Raw genomic sequence first — 23,129 nt, forward strand, 5'->3', positions numbered from 1 at the left:
TTAGAGCAAAAATGTGCAGACGCACATCCCCGGGAAGGTTTTAGTTCCCCCAGAAACCACTCTGAGCGGCTGACGAAGCTGCCCCGGCCGCGGCATTCTGGAAGTTCCTGTTGGTGAGGATGCCTTGCGAGAACTCTTCCTGGGCTCTCTGGAATCTGGCTCCTGTCCGGCAATACAGGGAGTGAACCCGCTTCAACAGGAAGAGAGAGAGAGAGCAGAGCACAGACGGTGAAGAACACAGCCACCACCATCATGATGATCGACACAGCTAGGTGTTGACTGGTCTCCGTGAAAGCGGCTATCCAGCCACTGTTTCCCCAGCCAGGAATGCCAACAGCCTGTATGATGTAGATGACTATTTGGCAAAAAAAATATGAAGAACACAAAGAAACTGAAGGAGCTGTCAGATCTAAAAGCCTTGTAAATCGGACGATACTAACAAAGGAAAACACAGGGTGTGAACAAAACAAACCACAGGATGGACAAGCCAAAGTTGACTCCTGTCTCGGGCTTAACCATGAACCATGCCAGGCAGGCAAGCAGGTTGAGGAGCAGGGTAACTGAGTGAAATATCCACAGGTAATAGAGCATCTTGCAAGTTCGCTGGTAGTCGGCTGGGATGTCGGCAGAGAAGTCTTGATAGAAACATGGCTTGATCGGACACTTCTTTGGAAGTCGGGACCAGTTGTTCTGCCTCAAGTCAAAGTTGGCTGCGCTGTTCTGCAACTCACGCTCCTTTCTCTCCAACTCTGCCACTTTTCGTCCCAGCTCCTCCTGCTGCTGAAGGAGCCCAGCCTATGCTGCTGAGGCCACAGCCTGTGGAGTTGGTTCCACCGAAGGCTGCAGCACAGCAGGTTGCGAAGGCCCAGAAGGTGGCTTTGCCGGAACCATCTGAGCCATATTCATCAGCTGGGCTCTCTCAGAGAAGGGGTTGAATTCATCCAGGCCACCTTGATTAGCATGTGTCAATTGTGTGACTGAAGGATCCTTAGAACATTACTTAGTCTATCAGTAGGCAGGTTCATGGCTGAGAGAACATTAATCTCTACAACTTTGGCAAACTTTCATATACCCGCCATCTTGAATTGGGGTGGACAGCATCATCACAAACTACACCGCTGACCACATCACCACAAACTACTACCCTATGTGCCCTTACAACTATACACAATTTGGTTCATATTGGTATAGGCATTGCGAAGTTGATGGTGGGGGACACATACACATGGACACACACTCACAGAATGCCCCGTGATCTCATAAGCTTACTGTGAACTCACAAAGAGCCCTTCCCATGCAGACAAAACCTGGAAGGTGCACTTTGTTTTGCACAGAAGGGGAGCCACCATCTTGTGAGATTGTGCAGCTTCTGTGTTGCACTGCTTATGTGTGTGCATTGCTTATACAGTTTTTTAAAATGTATATCTTAGTGTATTGGTATTGTCAGAACAGGCTCTTTGTCAAACTGCAGGGGTGAACATTTGGAGAAGGAAAGGTAGCAGGAGGTACTCACTGGAGCTGATGCAGCTATATATAGGCACACTGTACATGTGTGCAGTTATAAATGAAGTACAATATTGCTAATGTGTTCACCTGATAATTAGCATAACTAGCCTGTCTTTTCCCACTTCTCCACACATATATTCTAGAAAGTGCTTTTGAGGGGTTCTGCATTACTGAGACTTAATTATTTTTTAGAAAATATATTACAGTGCATTTGCTAGTAGATCACAAAGTATTACAATAAATAATTAAATGTAAGCGAAAATTGTCAAAATGAATAGCACTTTGTGCTGAAGTATCTTTTCTTAATTCAGTACGTTTGTTCAATTACTAATCTGAAAGATTCATTAACTTGGAGTGGGCAAATTAACAAAGATCTGTGGAGCTATTTATTCATGAGGCTAAACCTTTATGTTACTAAATTTAGGTGAATATCTTTTTATCAAATAACTATCAAAGAAGTAGTGCATTTCACAGTTCATTATTTAGAGAATACATAGTTTAATGATATAACCATAATCTAGCTAGTGAGTAGAAATGCTGGCTGACATCCAGACTAATGCAATGCTGGTGCTCTAACACTTTGCTGGTCCCAGGGGAGAGGAGAAATTCCCATCAATCTCCCCTTCCCTCTGAAGGGGAGCTCACTGTGCCTCCTGAAAATATGTCCCTGAGGGCACTGTGACCTTCAGGGAATATTTTTGGCTGCTACAGTGGGCCTCAGAGGGAAGGGGAGATGATCAAATATCACCCCTCCTGCCCTAGCACCATTGTTGTGAGAGCGCCAGCTTTTTATAATGCTGTAGCTCATTCTCAGTCACTGAATGAATGTATATATTAGAAGAGTAGTGGTAGATGGGCACATGATGACATGATGGAAATGCCTGTTCAAAGCGGGTAATCTTCCCAGAAAAAGAAATCTCGCTATTTGAGAATACTTCTGGATCTCGTCCTCACTCTGGATGCTCAGGCTGAGACAGTCACATTTTATTAGCTTCAAGCAGTTTGCGAGCTATGCCACTTCATTCTCTTCAAATGGGCAGGACAAGTCTAGTGTTTAACGAAGGGTGGAATCTTCTCTCCTCCCTCATCATGAAGGCCAGCTGTGCCTTCATGTTGCTGGGAGAGTGGGGGGCAGCTGCATTGAAATGTTGCTGGGGGAATTCCCCTTTTGGTAAGGGCGCCCGCTGAGTGGTGTGAAGGGGCCGAGAGGGAGCTGGAGCAAGGCTTGAAGAGTGCAGCGGGAGACGCTGTCCAAATTGGCCGACCTCTCATGGTCTGCAGCAATGATAATGAATAGAGAGAATTCTGATTTTCTCTAATTGGTAGCGAAGGTTGCAATGGGAACTCACTGTTTTCTTTAAAGCTGACCTTTGTGGCTCATCTCAAACTTTGCAAATTTAAAGATCCAGTGAGCTTGTCATGTAAACCGTGAAATAAGTTGAATTAAATTTCACATTTAATAGTTTTCAAATACTTCATATGAATGTGCTGGGAATGATTTGCTGTATAATTATATCCCCCGGGATGACATTCACTCAAAATTTTGCTGATCAGTGAGAAGGTAAAATAATTGCTGTAAATGTCCTGAACACATTTGTATTTTCCAAATAGTGACATATTAATAACAGGATTATTAAAAGCATGAAATGGCTAAAGCAAATGATATGATTTATTGTAGTGGAGAAAACACATTTTATTAGATTTGATTTAATGAGGAAAAATTGAGTTCTACCATATAAACTCCAATATGGGATGTCAAACTTAATTTAAATGAGCACCAATATCCCTCAGATAGGCTGCCCACAATTTAGATGGATAGGCCTCTTTTGACATGAATTGAGCCACAGCAGAATCTCAGAAATATGAACTGCAGGTCATTTTTTAAATTTCCCCAATCCCATCTTCTACAGCTGACCTTGTGTTTTCATTATACTTCTACTAGGCGCTTTCCAGATTACACTCTGCAACAGTGTCACTATGTGTCCATTAAGTGTGCTTCTGTGCTGTCTGTGTTCCAACATCGCAGTCCCCGCACTGTCAGAAAGGTGCCGTTCACATTTTCAATGCCTTTCCCCAGATTTTATCCTTGTGTTTTAGTCTTACAACGTTGCATGTGTGTCGCAAAAAAATAATAATTGTATTTTCCTGTTGTAGGAGGGTTGCACAAGCTACATTTTCAAAATGATCCTGCCAAGCGGAAGCATTTTATTGCTGATTAGCATGTAATCTGGAAAGCACCCCAGCTCTGTAGAACCATGGATGGGACTTTTATAAGACCCAAATCCACACTTGGATTGGATCAATGTAAAGGTCCTCCAAGGCAGAAAATCTAGAGCCATGTAAAACACAGATTGCCTTTTCAAACAGCAGAAGTGGGATGGCATGAATGGCATGGCCAATATTTCCTCCAACAAAAACAACTCCCTGCACAGAAAATATGCATGGATGCATTGGTTATAATATCTTATTTGTATCCATCATCCATTCTTTTACTGAAGCCCATCTTTCATACACATGTACCACATACCACTCACCGTTCATGCATACCCTATACATATCTGCCACATTCATCATTCACTCACATGCTATTCACACTCTTCATTCACATGAACACCACTTATGCCAGCATTCACACCTCCAGTCAGCATAGGAGTGTTTATTTTCTGAGTCTTTTGTCTAAAAATAGGAACACAGGAACATAGGAAACTGCCACATACTGAGTCAGACCATTGGTCTATCTAGCTCAGTATTGTCTTCACAGACTGTCAGCAGCTTCTCCAAGGTTGCAGGCAGGAATAGGAGTTTCTTCTGTTTCACTATGATAATGCTGAGGTCTGCATAATTTTCTTAGCCCAGATACTAAAAACCTCTTTTTGTTGTCTACAGTGCTCATGAGAAAAGGGCAGGACCAGTCCAAGAAATGTTGTTGCCTGAGGTGGATAATAGGACACATAGATTGGTGCCCCCACTAATCTGTGGGCAGGTGCACCCATGGTGGTGAGAAGGCAGAGCTTGCCACACTCTGCACCCCTCCCTATTCCTGCGCATGAGGTGACCTTCCCATCCTGCCTCATGGAAGGGCCTGCTCCTGGAACAGGGCTAAGAGAAGAGGACTATAGAGTTTGTCTGAGATCTGAGTTGTGGAGGGGAAAAACAGAGAGTCAACGAGAGTGAGAACTAGCGAGTGGAGAGGGAAGGGAAATAACAGGTGACACTTTTGGCAAATAAAAGAAGTCATGTACTATTTATGGGGTTCCCCGTGTTTCATAGTGAGCAAATTTCATTCCCCATAAACATGCCAAGAACTTAGTAGATCCTGTCAGAGAAACCTGGTGTTTAGTCTGGGTCAAATGAACATTCCATGCAGGAAACTATCAGTTCTAGCCAAAGCATCCCAGATCTCACCTTTTGCAGTTTTATTCAAGTGTCACCTTCATGGTTACTTGTTTTGAACCTTAAGGTTTTGTGCTGGGAATGAGCTGGGGAAACAAGTAGTTCTGAGAGCTTTTAAAATATGTAGGGCTTTCTGTGATAGTGTTTTTCAGGGAAATTGACAGTTGCTTTTTAGAACTGTGAAAGCCTGGGGAGAATGTTGTGCGTACACACACACACACACTCTCTCTCTCTCTCTCTCTCCTTGTCAGGATTATGAATACTTGTGAATACTTAACAGGAATAAGTGGGGACAATTCCTCAAGGTTATGAGGAAAATAATGTTTGATTTTGAACTGCATCAGCTCATTCAACTCATAGAGTCATTGACATGGAAGAGTTTTATTTTTAAAAGATTGTCTTGTCTAACCTCCTTCACTGAGGCTGAATTAACTGGACCTAAATCTTACTCAGATTCTCTTAAGCCCCTTAATGAACCATTGTAGTCCAATGGCTTGAATATTAAGCATGGATTGGTAGGCCTGGGTTAAAATCCACAGATATTTCTAATGAGGGGATTGTACATTGGATTATATGAAGCTGCACAGACTAGGGAGAGATATGCAGGAAATTATAGCAAAACTTGCCTCTGCAAGGTGCAAAATCCCCCAAACTCACCCTTAAATGACAAATAATGACTGTAGCTCTAACTCCCTTTATTCAATGATCAGGTCATGACTTCTTTGTGAGGAAGCTGGAAACAAAGCCTGATAGTTCCAAGGTGAGGGAAAAGGCATGGGAGATAATATGCTAATACTGCTAAAAAAAAAAAAAGGTCAGTACCACAAAGAAAGATTGGGGGAGGCATTGAGAGTGCTTCTGTCTGCATATGGTGGGCTTCTCTGGATTTGACTGCAACAGATACACAGCTCACCCTAGCCCTATTCAGACATGACATTGTACTTGTGAACAGGTACCCGAACACATCTAAGGGCTAGTTTGGATAATACTTTACCGAAGGCACCCTTCATGACATCCTCCACAAATGAGAATACTCTCCTGGCACATCCCTTTGTCATACGGGGAGGGACTGTTCATCTGAATGGCACCTCTGCACATGCTGCAAATACTTGCTTTAGACAAACCCTTGGTACATATGTTGAAGGGGACATTAGGGTGAACATCCCCCCAGCACATGATAAAAGGACATGCTGGGAGAAAGTTGAGATGTCCTTGGAAGATGCTCCAATGGGCATGCTCTCTACATGTTCCCTATCTAATTGCAGAAGCCTGAATGGTCTTCTGCACAACAGGGCTATGTGTTTTTGTGTAAATAACTGTACATGTGTTCATTCTGAAAGTGAACTGGGATACAACCCCACCCCCAGTATAGAAAAAGGGAACATACTAGTATATGTGTGTGTTGAACATAATGCATGGATGTTCAGATGTGTACATGCGAGCACACACACACTACACCAGAGGTGCACCTAGGTAATTTTGGAGCCTGGACCTAAAGGCCTTTGGATGTGCCCCCACTGCAAGTTAAGCACCATTTGTCAACACATAGGTTCTTGAGGGCACAAACCACACTATCCAGGACAGACTAAAGATGATTTGGGAGCCCCCGGGCGTGTAGAGGTCCTGGACTTTGGCCCCAAAGTCCAGGGTTCAGAGTGCTTCTGCACTACACAGATTGTAAATGTGTTGAACATAATGTGTGTATGGGGCTCATATGAAGACAGGTTTCCATGCTGTGCAGCCATGAAACTCATGGAGTGACTCTGGGCCAGTCACTTCTCTCTCAGCCTTATCAACCTCACAGGGTGGTTGTGAGGATAAACATAACCATGTACTCTGGGCTCCTTGGAAGAAGAGCTGGATATAAATCTAAAAATAAAATAAAATAGTACTGGGTACCATGGAGGTGCTGCTAGAGTGAAGTTTACCTGTGCCAATTTGCCACAACATGTTCTTGACAAATAGATACTCTGGGAAATACTTGTGCCCATAGCATGCATGATTTGGGTAGCCCAAAGTTGTGCAACCAGCCTCCAAACTATTATTATTATTTATTTACACAGTCAGACAGGTGTTATTGACTGGTTTGTTTTATCCAGACATCGAGTCCTTCCCAAGGACCTGGGATGGCTGAATTTTATTGTCAATGTTGTTGCTGTTGTTATAGATATCATCACAGAATATAGGCTGTTCCCAGTAAAGATGCTTTTTGTAATTGGCTGATGGTGATTTCTGTGGCCCCTATGGTGTTGAGGTGCTCTTCAAGGTCTTTTGGAACTGCACCCAGGGCGCCAGGTACCAATAGGATGATTTGGGTCTTTTTCTGCCACAGCCTTTCAATTTCAATTTGTAGATCTTTGTATTTGGTGATTTTCTTTATTTCTTTTTCTTCTATTCTGCTGTGCCCTGGTATTGCTATGTCGATTATTTTAACTGGTTTTTCTTTCTTCTCAACTACAGTTATATCTGGTGTATTGTGTGGCAGATGTTTGTCTGTTTGTAGTCGGAAGTCCCATAATATTTTTACATCTTTATTTTCTTCAACTTTTTCAGTTTTATGGTCCCACCAATGTTTGGCTACAGGTAGCTTGTATTTTTTGCAGATGTTCCAGTGTATCATCCCTGCTACCTTGTCATACCTTTGTTTGTAGTCAGTCTGTGCAATCTTTTTACAACAGCTGATTAGGTGGTCCACGGTTTCATCTGCTTCTTTACAAAGGCAGCACTTGCTATTTGTGGTTGACTTTTCGACTTTTGCTCTTATTGCATTTGTTCTTAGTGCCTGTTCTTGTGCAGCCAGTATTAAAGCCTCTGTTTCTTTCTCCAAGTTGCCATTCTTAAGCCATTGCCAGGTCTTGGTGATGTCTGATTTTCCACTTATATTGTGCAAATATTGACCATGCAGGGGCTTATTTTTCCATTTTTCTCCTCGGTTCTTGACTTGTTCTTTCTTGTAGGCCTGCTATGTTTCATTGGTGTTGAATAGTTTCTCGTTCTTGACCATTTGAAGTGCATCTTCTTCACTGTCCTTGATATATTCTTCAAGGCCTCTTTTCTCCTCCTCTACTGTTTGATGGACTTGCAGCATTCCTCTTCCACCTGAGCTGCGAGGGAGGTAGAGCCTATCTACATCACTGTGGGGGTGCAGAGCATGCTATCATGATTTCCTGCTCTTGATTGATCGTCATGATTTTCCTGCTCTTACGATCTAGCATCTTTAGCTCTGCCTGGGTCCAGTCTATTATTCCTGCAGTGTATTTGATAACAGGTATAGCCCAGGTGTTTATGGCTTGTATGGTGTTCTCACCATTGAGTTTGGACTTGAGGATTTTTCTAACTCTCCTGATGTATTCACTTCCAATTTTTCTTTTAACTTCAGTGTGTGCGATGTTATCAGCCTGGAGAATGCCCAAGTATTTGTAATGTTCTTTCTCTTCCAGGTTCTTGATCTTGCTTCCATTGGGCTGTTCTATTCCTTCTGTTTTTCTTATTTTTCCTCTGTTCATTATTAATGCAGCACACTTGTCTAGTCCAAACTCCATTGCTATATCGCTACTGAATATACGGACAGTGTTTAGCAGTGATTCGATTTCTGACTGGGACTTTCCATACAACTTCAGATCGTCCATGTACAGCAGATGGTTTATTTTACTTGATGTTTTCGATGTTTGGTATCCGAGGCTTGTTTTGTTGAGTATTTGTGAAAGTGGGGTCATGGCGATTACAAACAATAAAGGGGATAGTGAGTCCCTTTGGAAAATGCCTCTTCTAATGCTAACCCGTCCAAGTGTCTTGCCATTGATTGTTAACTGTGTACTCCACATGCTCATTGCTTTTTAAATAAATATCTGAATGTTTTTGCTGACCCCAGTTGCTTCTAAACATTTTAGTATCCATGTGTGAGGCAATGAATCAAAGGCTTTCTTGTAGTCAATCCATGCAACACGTAGATTTGTTTTTCTTCTCTTGCAATTTTCTAAAATCATTTTGTCAATCAGCAGCTGGTCTTTTGTGCCTCTGGTGTTCAGGCAATTTCCTTTCTGTTCAATTGGAAGCTGTTTGTTAGTTAATAAGTGTTGTATCACTTCATCTGCTATTATTCCAGTTAATAATTTGAACATGGTTGGCAGGCAGGTTATTGGTCTATAATTACTTGGAACGGCACCTTTTGCTTGGTCTTTCATTATGAGATGAGTTTTCCCAGTTGTTAGCCATTGTTCAATATCACCTTCTTGCAAAATGTGATTGAACTGTTTTGATAGTTGTTTATGAAGGCTTGTTAGGTGTTTAAGCCAAAAGCCATGCAGTTCATCGTCACCTGGAGCAGTCCAATTTTTAATTTTCTTCCCTTTTTCACTTATTAATTCTGGTGTTATTATTAGATCTTGCATTTGTTGGTACATTTTTTGACCTCTTTCATCCAGCCTGCTTTTTTATTATAATCTATTGGATTGTCCCATAATTTCCCCCAGAATTGTACTGTTTCTTCTTTATTTGTTGTTTCTAGGTTTCTTGCAGTTTCTCCTTCTATGCTTTGGTAGAAACGTCTCTGATTCGACTGGAATTGGAGATTCTGCCTGTGTTGTGTAATTCTGGCTTCGTATCTGCTAATCTTCTTTGACACTGCTGTTATTTGCTGCTTTATTATTTCCACAATTTCTCTAATTTTCCTTGAATCTAGGTTGTATTTTTGGATCAGGTACTGTTTGGTGTTTTCATTCTTCAGCTTCTTGTCTCTCATATCTTTCAATTTACTAGCATATGATCTAAACCTGGCGATTTTATTTTCTAATCTAATCTTCCATTTAGTTAATGTACTACTTTCTTTTTTGACAGGTCCACTGATCTTATATCCAAGCTCTTGTGTTGTTATTGTTGCTGTACTGTACATTAGTTGGTTTGTTTCTTGCAAATTATTGGTTGTTATTTCTGCAAGTGCAGCATTGACATCTTTTAATATCTGGGCAAGTTGTTTTTTGGCAACTGTTTTTAGAGCTGGAAGTCGAACCCTGGTGGTTGCTTGGTTCATGTGCTCAGTTATTTTTTGCTTTAGTTCTTGTTGCTTATCTGTTAAACGACATTTGGGTTTTTGAGGTGAAGGCAAAGGGGAGGTTGCCTGGTTTTGATTTTGAAACAGTTCAGCAACAGTGGCATCCTCTATTTCCAACACCTCCTCCACCTGCGCCTGAGCAACTTCTTCAGTTGGTGGTAATTCTTCTTCCATTTCTTGAGCTTGTGTTGCTTTTTGCAGTTCTTTCAGCTCTACTCCTGTGAATACTTTATTTCTTATTATGAATCTTCTCTTGTCTGCTAGCCTTTGTTCTGTTGTTGTTGTTGTTGTTGTTGTTATTATTATTAATTCGATTTCTATACCGCCCTTCCAAAAATGGTTCAGGGCGGTTTACACAGAGAAATAACAAACAAATAAAATGGTTCCCTGCCCTCAAAGGGCTCACATTCCAAGAAGAAACATAAGATAGACATCAGCAACAGTCAATGGAGGTACTGTGCTTGGGGTGGATAGGGCCATTTACTCTCCCCCTGCTAAATAAAGAGAATCACTACGGTAAAAGTACCTCTTTGCCCAGTTACCAGGGGTGTGTGCTCTACCACAAACTATTGTGGTAGAGCACACACACAGTTAAATATTTCCTCTCTCATTTGCTGCCTGGGCACCAAAGTTGCCCAGTTGTACTTGCCAGATGCTGGGGATGTATTAGCTTCTTGAAAGTCACAACCTTTGAATACGGATGCTATTTGAGCCGGAACAGTGACAGAGACTGAATGTGGAGTGGTGTCAGCACCCATTCAATGGATACCTGGAAAGACAAGTGTCCCTGTGAAAATTAGATGACAACCGAGCTTTCCTCTAGAGTGCCAGAATTATTACTCCATTCAGAGTCACTGACTGTGCAATGTGTAGGCAGTGAAAGAGTTCACTGTAGCATGGTACACATTACATGGAGCTGCAAATAGGGTCATTCTTCTGTTTAGAGCCCCAATGCCCAGAGTAATTAACTTCACATGCCATGGCTGAATGCTGAGGCTGAGTTCAAGAGAAGTGATGAGAAGTCCAGCCCTGAAGGATATGGTTGCTTGAGTTCTTTATTACAGACACAATGAAAGAAGTAATAGGGTTTTTTTTGGGGGGGGGTGGAAGGTTGGGGCCATATATTATTGCTAGGTTTTTGTTCAGGAAATCCATTTTTACGTGCTTTGCATCTCATGAATCCTGCATATTTATTCCTTAAATGACTTTTGTTGCATATTGCTAAATAATATGCCAGATCACAGCCATGCTAGGAAAAACACCAGAGCGTAGCAACTGGCACAGCCTCATACAGTGCTGAGTGAGGTGCCAAAAGCCATTGGCGGGGGAGTGGGGTCTGAGGGGAAAAGAAGGCCCATGCCATTTTAAATGCTTTTTAAAGTCTGCATTTACACAGCATTATCTTAGGGCAAACACTGAGTCTTTTAACCCATTTGTGTTACAAGATGAATGAGGGCAAAGGTTCCTTCCTTGAGCATCCATTTGTTTCCCCTCAGCAAAACTGTCCTAGATAGCTGAGATTTCAGAGCTGCAGGTGCAGGCTTTTCATAATTTGTGACTAAGCTTCTTTCTATAAATCATTTATTAAGGAAATAATGTGGTGAATACAGTTCCTTCACTTTTTTTAAAAAAGGAAGGTCTATTGAACAAAATTACAGACATTACTGCAGTATAATCATGTCTGTCCTCTGTATTTATGGAACTAGTGACAGCTACTAATTGCATATTTAACTTCTGAGCAGGGAGGAGAATGTAGAAAAAACAATTCGAATAGCAGACAAAGAGAAATGACTTGCTCGTAATCTATGATTGTCTCGTTCTCGGTCTCATCCTTCCCTCCACCCTCGGTTCATTATGTTCACTTGTTTTAATCACATTTACTAGGGCCAAAACAAATTACGTATTTAAAATGGCTGTCTGTAGTGAATTCTGAGGTTGGAGACTGGATGTATGCTCATTTTGTGTAATATTTATTAGTTTGAGAATTCCTGATTTGCACGATCTAAATGTACAAGATACTTTCCCCCATGTTGGATCCTGTAGCCCTCGATGTATCCATGAAGTCTGGACCTACATGGAAAGGCAAACTTGGTCTGTGCCATTGACAAACTCATTTCCCTTCCCACACTTGCCATGAGAATAATTGAGAATCCTTCCACTAGAATGATATATTAAGCAAAGGGGAACCAGGCTACTGAGCAGAAGTTGGAGACCCAAAGAAGATGATAGTTCCTGTCCTGCAAGCATTTACTGTTGCATATCTGGTAGATTGATGTCATTTTTACAAGAACTCTACAATTTCTGCAGGCTTGGCACACTCATCGAATCAGTGATCTTGCAGTGGGACATCACAACTGCATGAGCTTCCCTACGTGTACACTATCACGTGCATTGTGGGACATACATGTGTATGGAAGTACAGATCTGCTCATGTCCACTTCAGCTCACGTGTGATGATATAAACAAGGGAAGGTATTGAGGTCTTGTTCCCCACCAATGTATAGAAGATATCAGGCCTATTTATACATTATGTTCAACACTTGTACAACGAGTATACAGTGTATGCATGTACAGATCTGTACACTGGTACAGTCATTCACACATTATGCTGATTGTAGGTACAGAAATACACTTCCTATCAGTACCATGCATTTGAAGGGCCTGTATCCGGGTTCACTTTTAAGATGAACACAGATATAATCATTTACACAAACACATGTATTATTATTATTATTATTATTATTATTATTATTATCATCAACATCATCATCATCATCATCATTATCATTATCATTATTATTAACATTTATAAACCGGCCCATCCAGAGGCTCTGGGTGGTGTACAACAACTTTAAAAAGACCCCAAAACACACAATTCAAAACACAGTGCTAAAAACTATAAAAAACAATTCAAAAACAATTAAAACCATTTAAAACCAATTAAAATACTTTTTAAAAATAACAACACTTTACAAGCCTGGGAAGGCCAGGCCAAACAAATAGGTTTTTAGGGCTCTCTTAAAGGCCAACAGCGAGCCTAAACTGTGGATATCTGCTGGGAGTGCATTTCATAGACCAGGAGCAAATCTCTCCAGATGACCTCAACACGCGATGTGGATCATACTGAAGAAGGCGCTCTCAAAGGTAGCCCGGACCCAAGCCATTCAGAGCTTTAACGGTAATAACCAGCACTTTGTATTTCACCTGGAAACATATCTTTACAAGCCTGGGAAGGCCAGGCCAAACAAATAGGTTTTTAGGGCTCTCTTAAAGGCCAACAGCGAGCCTAAACTGTGGATATCTGCTGGGAGTGCATTTCATAGACCAGGAGCAGCTACAGAAAAAGCCCAGTTCCGAGTCGCCACCAGACGTATCGGTGGTAACTGGAGGCAAATCTCTCCAGATGACCTCAACAAGCGATGTGGATCATACTGAAGAAGGCGCTCTCAAAGGTAGCCCGGACCCAAGCCATTCAGAGCTTTAACGGTAATAATCAGCACTTTGTATTTCACCTGGAAACATATCGGTAGCCAGTGCAGCTGTTTAAGACAGGCATAATATGGTCTGAGGCATAATATGTATGAGAGACATCTGTACACTCGTACAGCATAATGTCTGAATCAGGCTATCCAGTTCAATGATTGTGTGAAGTGGCCCTGAGTCTTGCAGCTACTACTAGAACTGTCATTCTTCAAGATTCTCCCTGAATTTTCTATCATTATGAATTGTAGAATTCTCTTACCCCACCCCACCCCAGAACTTTCTGACATCAGAAACTACTTTGGTGCAATATACAGCGCCGAAACATTCTTCCTGCTACCTTCTAAAGTGTAAAATTCGGGCAGGGGACTGGTTCAGAAAGAATAATATTCCCTTCCTCTGTCATATCTACAAGTGACTCATGTTTCTGGTGTATGAATGAACTGCCTTAATGAAGCCTTTGTGAGTTGATATGTGTAAAGTCTGTGGGATGTGAAGTTCAGCCAAGTCTCTGCTCCTGCACTTGCCTGCTTTTTGTCTTAAAGATAAGTGTCAGCAGCCTCGATGAGAAGTACTGAAGATATGCCACAGCACATAAAACATTAGAGTCTTATTGGATTACTCAGAATAGAAGGAACATTCCATCATATCACAGCTGTACTCATTAAAATGACTGCTACAAATTATGGGGAGCAGAACAGGGAGGTGCACTGCACAAGGTCTCTCTCGCCATGTTTCTTTAGAAAAAGAAGAGCAAGTACTATGTGTGATGTTAGATTTGTAAATGGAAAAGGCATATACTGTACTGTCATGGATTATAAGCATTTGTGATAGTTATTTGCAGTGGGATATAGATAAATTGTCTGCAGAAATTCTTTGAAATTTCTCCTTGGGAGGAATCCTTGAAATTTGGAGAGGATTTCAGTTTCTCCTTGTGGTGAATGAACTCCCTAAAAACCTTGACATATTGAGAACATTTCCACTTTGGAGAAAATTCTCCACAGGAGCACTCTTGCAATTGTACTGGTGGTATATGTACTATGAAGTGTGTGGGCTGTTGTGAAGATCACTAGGGAGGGTAATTATCCTCCCTAGGAGCTCCCCTGCTTATAGCTCTGATGGTTACAATTACACGAGGTTTAAATTACTGTGACTTATGCTAGTTTTTCATTCATTTTGCTTTCTTTACAAACTAGTGATGCACATAAGTCAATTGATTAGAACACTGCACAAAAAGAGATGTTGATCTAAGCCATTGATGGTATCTGGATTCCTTTTTTGCTCTTGCTTTAATCAATTTGCATACACACTTGTGCACATTGTGATAATCCTCTTCCCACAATGAACTGAAAACTGCAGCAAACTGAGTGTGAATAGCAACTTAAACAAAATCAATTAATCAGAAAAGGTAACATGATGGATCACTAACTCATTGGTGTTATGTAAAGGACAAGGCCTAAACCTCTTCTTTTTGTAAATAAGATTTTATGTTGTAAATTGCCTTGCTATTCACAGTATTAAGAAAGTTGTGCAGGGGTCAAAAGTTTCCAGCTCCTGCTCTATAGTTTCATTTTTGAGGGTGATGAAATGTACTGGTTTGATTTTGGAGGGAAGTGGAAGTTAGATTTCATTAGTTATGTTTTGAAAAGTGGAGGGAACCTAAGATTTATTGATTGGATGGCTTGGAAAAATGTTAGGAAATTTTAAGTATATAAGGAGGCTGCTTTCAGCAGAGGGTTTGTACCAGTTTGATGCTGGAAAAGAAGAGTCCATGTGCAGTTCATATTTGGTGCTGGAAAAGGTGCTCCTCATAGTCCATGAGGAGTACAAGGTAGAGTGCTGGGAAAGGAGTCCAAGAGAGTGCTGTTCAAGTTGGAAGAAGTGCAGAACCGAAACATCCAAGTGGTGGAAGTGCTGGCACAGACTGAGAGAGAATCAGAGCTGGGGCTGGAAATATCTGAGAAATCACTGGCAGAGAGTGAAAACTCTCTGGAGAGCTTAATCAGTCACCAGCAATCAGAAACAGACTGGGGCTGAATCCCCAGAACTGTGAAGAAGAGCAGGACCTGAGGCTGAACAAGAGACAAGCCAGATTTGTTGGGAAAGCTCAAGTGACTGCAGAGGACTCTGAGTTAGGGCCAGTGTTAGACAGGTCAGTTTGGATGCATTTTGATCACATTTTATTTATTCCTTATGTTCATTTGGTTGCTGTTTTGGTGCTAAACCTTTTAAATAAACTATTGGTTTAAACTGAGCTATTTTTAACATAAAAATTCTTATTTTTTATCTGTAGCTTCTGGCTGTTTTCTCCACCCCGCTCCTAAAGCCTTTACCACTCTACTAAAGTTTTATTTGATACAACAGAGGTTTGGAAGTCTGTTTTAGCAGACAGCAAGAGAAATTCATGGATACATTCATGGAGGAGATGTCTGTCAATGACTGGTGGCTATAGGCCACCTCCAGTCTCAGAGGCAGGATGCCTCTGAGTACCAGTTGCAGGGGAGTAACAGCAGGAGAGGGCTTCTGCCTGTGGGCTTCTCAGAGGCATCTGGTTGGTCAATGTGTGAAACAAGATGCTGGACTAGATAGGCCTTGGGCCTGATCCAATAGAGCTGTTCTTGTGTTCTTAAAGCCTAAAAGTCTACTTGGTAGCAGTTAAACTTAAAAGTCACAGAGCTGGTTGAGACTGGGCCATGACAAGTGGTAGCAGCACGGGGTGATCCATGACAGTCTGCAAACAAAATAAATTAATTCTGAAGCCCATGATCCAGGGAGAAATCTGAGTGATTTCATAAGCATCATTACCCAGTAATATCCTATCTCCACCAGAGAGATGCACAGCTGTAACTGCCAGTAGGGGAAAACACATATGTTAAGGAGAGCAGAAGAAGCTCTGCAAAGGATTCCAATATTGAGTTGGTGGGTGGGGGGATTCCTAATGGATCCCAAGTTAGATCCATGGCTGGGCCTAAACTACCTGCCCCATTTATATTTTCATGATCATTGAAAGGTGCCTCCTATTTTCAGCAATGTTTGGCTCTTGTTATGAACATATCAGCATTGTTTAGATCCTTTTCTTCTCAAAACTTTTTTTCTTTTTCTTTGCCTTCGTAATCTTGGCCTCATTTCATTATTCTCCAATTGAAATTTTATTGAATGTGGCAGTCCGTGTGATTTTTGTCAATTATGTCACCAGGTATGATTGGATGTCATGTTGTTGTTACTAATATCACAGGCAGTGCAATCTTAAACATGCTTATCCAGAACATAGTCCCACAATGTTCAAATAGAGCTCAATCCCAAATGGAGCTGCATCTGAAGTGTTCAGAGAATTGTAAGACAAGATGAGACCTGATAATGTGAGTTTGGGTTCAATAACAGCAATAGCTGAGGTGAGGGTACCTTTTCTGATTGCTCATGGATGGCTGCAAAGTCAGTGAGGAGCTCAGTGGTACACATAAGCTTCACATGCAGAAGGATCCAAATTCAACCCTTGGCATACTCACATAGGGCTGGGAAATGTTTCCTGTTTGCAAATGCTGGGGAGCTGCTGGCTGTCTGTTTTGACAAGAATATCTAGATGGACTCATTTTCTGATTCAGTATTGGGCAATTTCAGAAATTATGACACACTAAATGGAGAGGAGAGCTGGTCTTGTGGTAGCAAGCATGACTTGCCCCCTTAGCTAAGCAGGGTCCACCCTGGTTGCATATGAATGGGCACTGAAAGATATTCCCCTTAGGGGGTGGAGCCACTCTGGGAAGAGCAGAAGGTGCCAAGTTCTCTCCCTGGCTTCTCCAAGATAGGGCTGAGAGAGATTCCTGCCTGCAACCTTGGAGAAGCCGCTGCCAGTCTGTGAAGACAATACTGAGCTAGATAGACCAATGGTCTGACTCAGTATATGGCAGCTGCCTATGTTCCTATGTCTAATAATTGCAATGCTACAAGTGAGACTTTTAAAAAAGCAACAGGGAAAGCTGATTTATTATTGACTATATATATGTTTCATTAAAGGATTACCAAATACGACTGGCTAAAGTTTGGCAAAGTTCCTACTCCAAATACCATTTTGAGTTTGATGCCAAATCGAATCCAGTTGCATTTCCCCAGATCTGCACATTTCTTCCAACAGTGCATTTGTTTCATGTTTGCTCAGGGCCTTTCTGTTTGGTAGAAACTGTAGCATGTCAAGATTTATAGAGGGGGGAAACCATAGATTTAACAACCGAAGCTACTAAATTCAAAGAGGAGAATAATGACCGAGAAAACATAAAGAGACAACATAGTTGTACATTTTTATGCTAATCTGACAATACACAATTTTTTTTCTTAATGTCAAAATATGGTTACACTGCAAAGTTCTGTTGTATGAATGACAGACAGTACATTAGGACTTTAAGTCATGTTTGCTTTTTCTTTGAAACCTGGATGATAGTCCATGCCTAACTACATTCATAAGTCAGAAGGCAAGAAAATGACTTTGCTGTGCACTCACTTACTGCAGGGCAGAACTTTGAAAACAGCTACAACACAGAGCTTTATTTTTGTGCCCTTTACAATGATTTTATTTTTATAAGAACTGTCCAGTTTCTCTATTTTATGGGAACTTAAAAGAATGCATTATTTTATGGGCACCTCAAAGAACGTTTCCAAGTTTAATAACATAGCACCTCTGGTGAATTATGGCAGCCATTTCCAAACCCTTTAACTACTGCAATTTATCAGTAAAACTTTGACCTTGTTCAGGATCAGCCAAAAAATTCCACCACTTAGCTAAACAAAACAAAATCCTCCCTCTTAATTTGTCCTTTTGTACTGGGTCATTCCAGTATCTCTGAAATTGATCCAGTATGCAAAGAGTGTGGAAGCACGTTTACTTTTAAAGCCAAATGCTATACAGCTTAGGACTGATTCAGTCCTTTGCAATGTAGGAATTCTATATATGCAGTACAGATTGGCCCTACATGCATTGTGTAATCTATAGTGCAGGTATACGTGTGTACATCTATATACTTGCATGGATGTGGCACATTCATGTTTGTTCCACTGCATGCCCTATGCAGACTTCACATCACACACAGAAACACATGCACAGGATTCTGACACTGGCAAAGGAATGAACTGGTCCTGAGAAGCCAGTTCCCCAGGATTACTGCCAAAAGCCATGAGCTTCTCATACAATCAGGCCTCAAGCCAATAAATGCAGTGTCCTACTTTTCTTATGCTTTCATAGGAAATTTCAGTAATTTCACCATTAGTACATTTTACACTTCATTAACTCATTCTTATTAGTTTATTAATAGACCACTCATATTTTAGGGATCCCATTGTGTCTAGCCATTAGAAGCAGATGGTTTGGTTAGCCTGGGTGCCTGCAAAAAGTGACAATAGTTCCACTCCAATATTTAATTGCTGGCAGAAATAGAAGGGAGAATAATTGATGTCTTTTAATAAGCAGTCTACTTTTACTGGAAATGCAGGGCCAAACTATGTGTTACATTAAAGTGCATGATTGGGGCTGATGTACTTGGTTTTTATTCAGTAAATAACCTGGCATAGGGGGCTGGTTTGGATTGTGACCATGGAAGGGGCAAAGGGTTAAAGCCCCCTCCCCTACACTACTCTCTAGATTTGGATCACAACTCCCTTCTCTCTCCTCAGCTGCTGTTTAATACTAATATTAATATTAATATTTAACATATTTCTATGCCCCAAACCTGCATATCTGGGTGGTTTACACTTAAAATTATGTAAACATTAAATCAATTAAATAATTAAAATCATTTAAGCAATCATTAAAATCATTTAAAACCCAACATTAACAATATTAAAACTATAAATCTAATTAAAAGCCTGGGTGAATAAATTTCTCTTCAGTGCCTTTTTAAAAGTTGCCAGAGATGGAGAGGCTCTTATTTCAACAGGGAGCACATTCCAAAGTCCAGGGGCTGAAAAGGAGAAGGCACGTTCCCGAGTAGCTGCCAGATGAGTTGGTGGCAACTACAGACAAACCTAAGATGAACTGAACAGGAGGTGGGGCTCATGGTGAAGAAGATGTTCCCTTAAATACCCAGGGCCTAAGCTGTTTAGGGATTTATAGGTAATAACCAGCACCTTGTATTTTGCCCAGAAATGTATCAGCATTCAGTGTAATTCTTTCAACACAGGAGTAATATGGTCACAGGAGTAAGAAGACCCAGAGACCAACCTGGCTGCTGTATTCTGGACAAACTGCAGTTTCCGGACTATGTACAAAGGCAGCCCCACATAGAGTGCATTGCAATAATCCAGCCTAGAGGTTACCAGCACATGTACCACCATTTTGAGGTCGTTCCCTCTCAAGAAACAGACGCAGCTGGCATATCAGCCAAAGGTAATAAAAAGGTAACAAAAAGCACCTTTGGCCATCACCTCAACCTGGGACACCAGGAAGAGATTCGGATCCAGAAGCACCCCCAGACTGCGTACTTGTTCCTTTCAGAATACAAAATACTGAATACAAAACAATTTACCGAATACAAAACAATTATGTCTGTCCCGACCACTCGCTTACAAACTACATTACATATAGCTTGGGCCAAGAAGAGAAGGAAAGCTAACCCTCCCCCCATTTTTTAAGTTGTATAAAGTTCACAATTTTCTGCAGAATAGCTGATGCAGCTAATATTTTTAAACTGTTTCAAGAGTGGTACAGGAGATCCTTGTTACTCGCATGGGTTCCGTTCCTTGCCTACTGCTGCAGTAAATGGAACCGTGAGTAACGAGGCATTCGGGCTATGGGGAAAAGGGGGTTAGGTTCCAGGGTGGCAGGGAATTTTTTTTTTAAAGTGCTCAAATAGCCCAGAACGTACTGTGGTATGCAGTGCGGGTCCCCAATGTGCCCAGGAATACCCTCCAAAGGGCAAAATGCCCCCTGAAACCTCAAAGAATTGTGGGGGGAAGTCTGTGGGTTTTCTTTTAATGAGACACAAAATTTCTCCTCCAGGGCTCTGAGAGAAAATGGCAGCTCGAGAGAAAATGGCAGCCAGATGAGTTGGCGGCAACCACAGATGAACCTCTCCAGATGATCTTAACAGGTGGGGTGGGGGGGGCTCATGGTGAAGATGTTCACTTAAATACCCAGGGCCTAAGCTGTTTACTTAGCCACAGTCACTTCCAGCCCTCTAAGGACTGCGGATACATGGGTTTTAACCGCTTCGTATCCGTGGATACTGGAAAAGGATGTCAATAAGACACACCGCGGAGACACAGAACCACGAATAGTGGTTCTGCGAATAATGAGGTTCTCCTGTATTTGAGATCTAATAATAGTATTTCTCTATAGCAATTGCATTTCCTTAACCCTTAAGCCCGGATTCATACATTATGTCCATTACATGTATAATCTGTGTACAGTGTACACAGGTACAGAGCTGTGCACTGGGACAGTTATTCCCAGTGGACAGTTATTCATACGTTATGTGGAACACAGGTACAGCAGTGCCTTTCCTATTTGTACCATGCATGGCCTATATCCAGGTTTTGTTTTAAAATGAATGTACATACAATCATTCACACAACACACACACATGCATTTAGACATCAAAATGCATGCACAATAGACATTAAGCCAGTTTGGGTGAGCATCTGCTGGCTCATATGTTGAGGGTAGGGACACGGTAGGAAGGCACCCACTGTAACATCACTAAAGGACATCCCGATGTGCTGCCAGGACACCTTTGAATCACATGAAGGGGTTGTTCATCTGGATCGCCCCTCTACACACAAAATCTTATTTAGGAGTGGATCTAGAGGGGCAATTCAGATGATCACCCCCTCATGTGATTTAAGGACATCCCCGTTGCATATTAGTATTTATTTAAAGGTACTGCTGTAACTGTGTTCAACATAACATCTGAATAATTGTACCGTGTATGGACCTGTACTTGGGTATACTGTACACTCATACCAGTATTGAACATGTAATGTCTGAATAGGGCTGATGTAGTGCGTGAATATGGTATTCAGAGTATTCAGTTTCATGCAAGTATTTCATATCCCGTTGTCTATTTTATTGTGTCTAAGTTTATCTGGGACAAAATGTTTATTTTTAAGTGGTTGACTGCTGGAATTTGAGTTATTGCTAGAAGCCAGGTAGCTTTGGTAGCACTTCTCTCAACAGTTACTTATAATACCATCTAATTGTAGAACACCTACATAATCACAATCATAATGAAATTTCCAACCTACAGTTCCTAAAAAAAGCTTTTTATTGTGTAAGTCTATAATATAATACGATACACAAACAGGGTTACACTTGCAGCTGAAATTATAAATTAGTGTGACCATTATAAAGTAATATAACTCTACAAGTTAAGTTAAATCTAAGGACCAAACCTGTGATAAAAGGTTTTCAAGGGCACATATGGAAATAATGGTAAAATATGATTACAGGGTCAAATTCACAAAATGCAATAACAATGTAAACCACAGTAGGAGAAAGGATGACTGAGGAAACTGGAGCAGATATGTGACACAGAATATCTATGGTAAAGGAGAGCAATTGGGGAAAAGGATGCCACAAAGGTCATCAGCATAACATTCCAAATAATTAGATTATATGTTGTTGTCTTATATATACCATATAATAGTCTATCTAGACAACATATGTATAAATTTAGGGATCAAAAATGACAGGTAGTTCTATTGGTCCATTAGAAAAACATCAGTGTAACAGCTGGATAATATCTTTATTAGGTCTAACTTGTCTCAAAGTAGTTATCACACTTTTGAGCTAAACCAAGTTCTTCATTTGGCTGAATTCAAGGAGTGGGGAGTGGGAAGAGAGTAAAAGATCTATTGCTAGACAAGATCAACAAACTCTGGTCTACAGAGTGTGGTTATCTTAAATGGAATTGGGGGAGTTAGGGATGTGCACAAAGCCAGAAATCCTGGCTCAGTTTGAATATGAAGGGAATTCGAACTGAATCGGTGGGGGGCGGGGCTCAGGCTCGATTGAGCTGCCTCGATCCGGTCTGACCATCGAGTCCCCTGAGCCTGCTTGTGAACTGGCTCTAGGGGCATACTTGTAAAGAGGACTCCAGCAAGGATTCCCCTTTATAAGTACAGGAATTTGGCAACAGTAATTCTGGAGGGGCGGGGGAGAGAATGAATAACTTTCTTATTTAGCTTAAGAAACTGGAAGCTGATGGTGGCAGCAGCATGGGGGCGAGGGAGAATATGCTTTCCTTTACCTTAAAAAACTGGAAGCCAATGGCAGCAGCGGCAGTGGGGGAGACAATGTAAAAATGCTTTCATTTACCTTAAGAAACTGTATGGTGATGGCAGCAGCAGTGACAACCCAGATGGCGCCTGTTGATCCACTGCCAATTGCACTGCTGATCATGGCGGGGGTGGGGGTGGGGGCCCCTGTTGTAGGCCTCCCAACTGCAGGCCAGGTCATGCCTGCAGCCGGCGTCAGGCCTCTGTGCGACCTCGATCACAGTGAAGTCTGTGCCTGCCTAGAGGCCATTTGTGCTATCGGCAGGCATGCTCGCCAGGCACAATCGCAACCATCCCTGACCTCCGAGCCAACACCACTGCTGCCAGTGGCTTACAGTTTCGTAATGTAAATGAAAGCATTTTTACATTATCTCCCCCCGCACCCCACCAGTTTCTTAAGGTGAATAAAAATATTTTTCATTCTCTCCCCTCCCCCCCC

At 41.5% G+C, this 23,129-nt stretch overlaps 1 pseudogene; it reads right to left on the minus strand.

Moving 5' to 3' along the window:
- Positions 1-40: 40 nt before the first annotated feature.
- LOC128323218 (secretory carrier-associated membrane protein 2-like) lies at positions 41-22,814 on the minus strand (annotated as a pseudogene).
- Between the last annotated feature and the right edge of the window lie 315 nt (positions 22,815-23,129).

This window comes from Hemicordylus capensis, chromosome 4, assembly GCF_027244095.1.
Source record: "Hemicordylus capensis ecotype Gifberg chromosome 4, rHemCap1.1.pri, whole genome shotgun sequence".
Lineage (NCBI taxonomy): Eukaryota > Metazoa > Chordata > Lepidosauria > Squamata > Cordylidae > Hemicordylus > Hemicordylus capensis.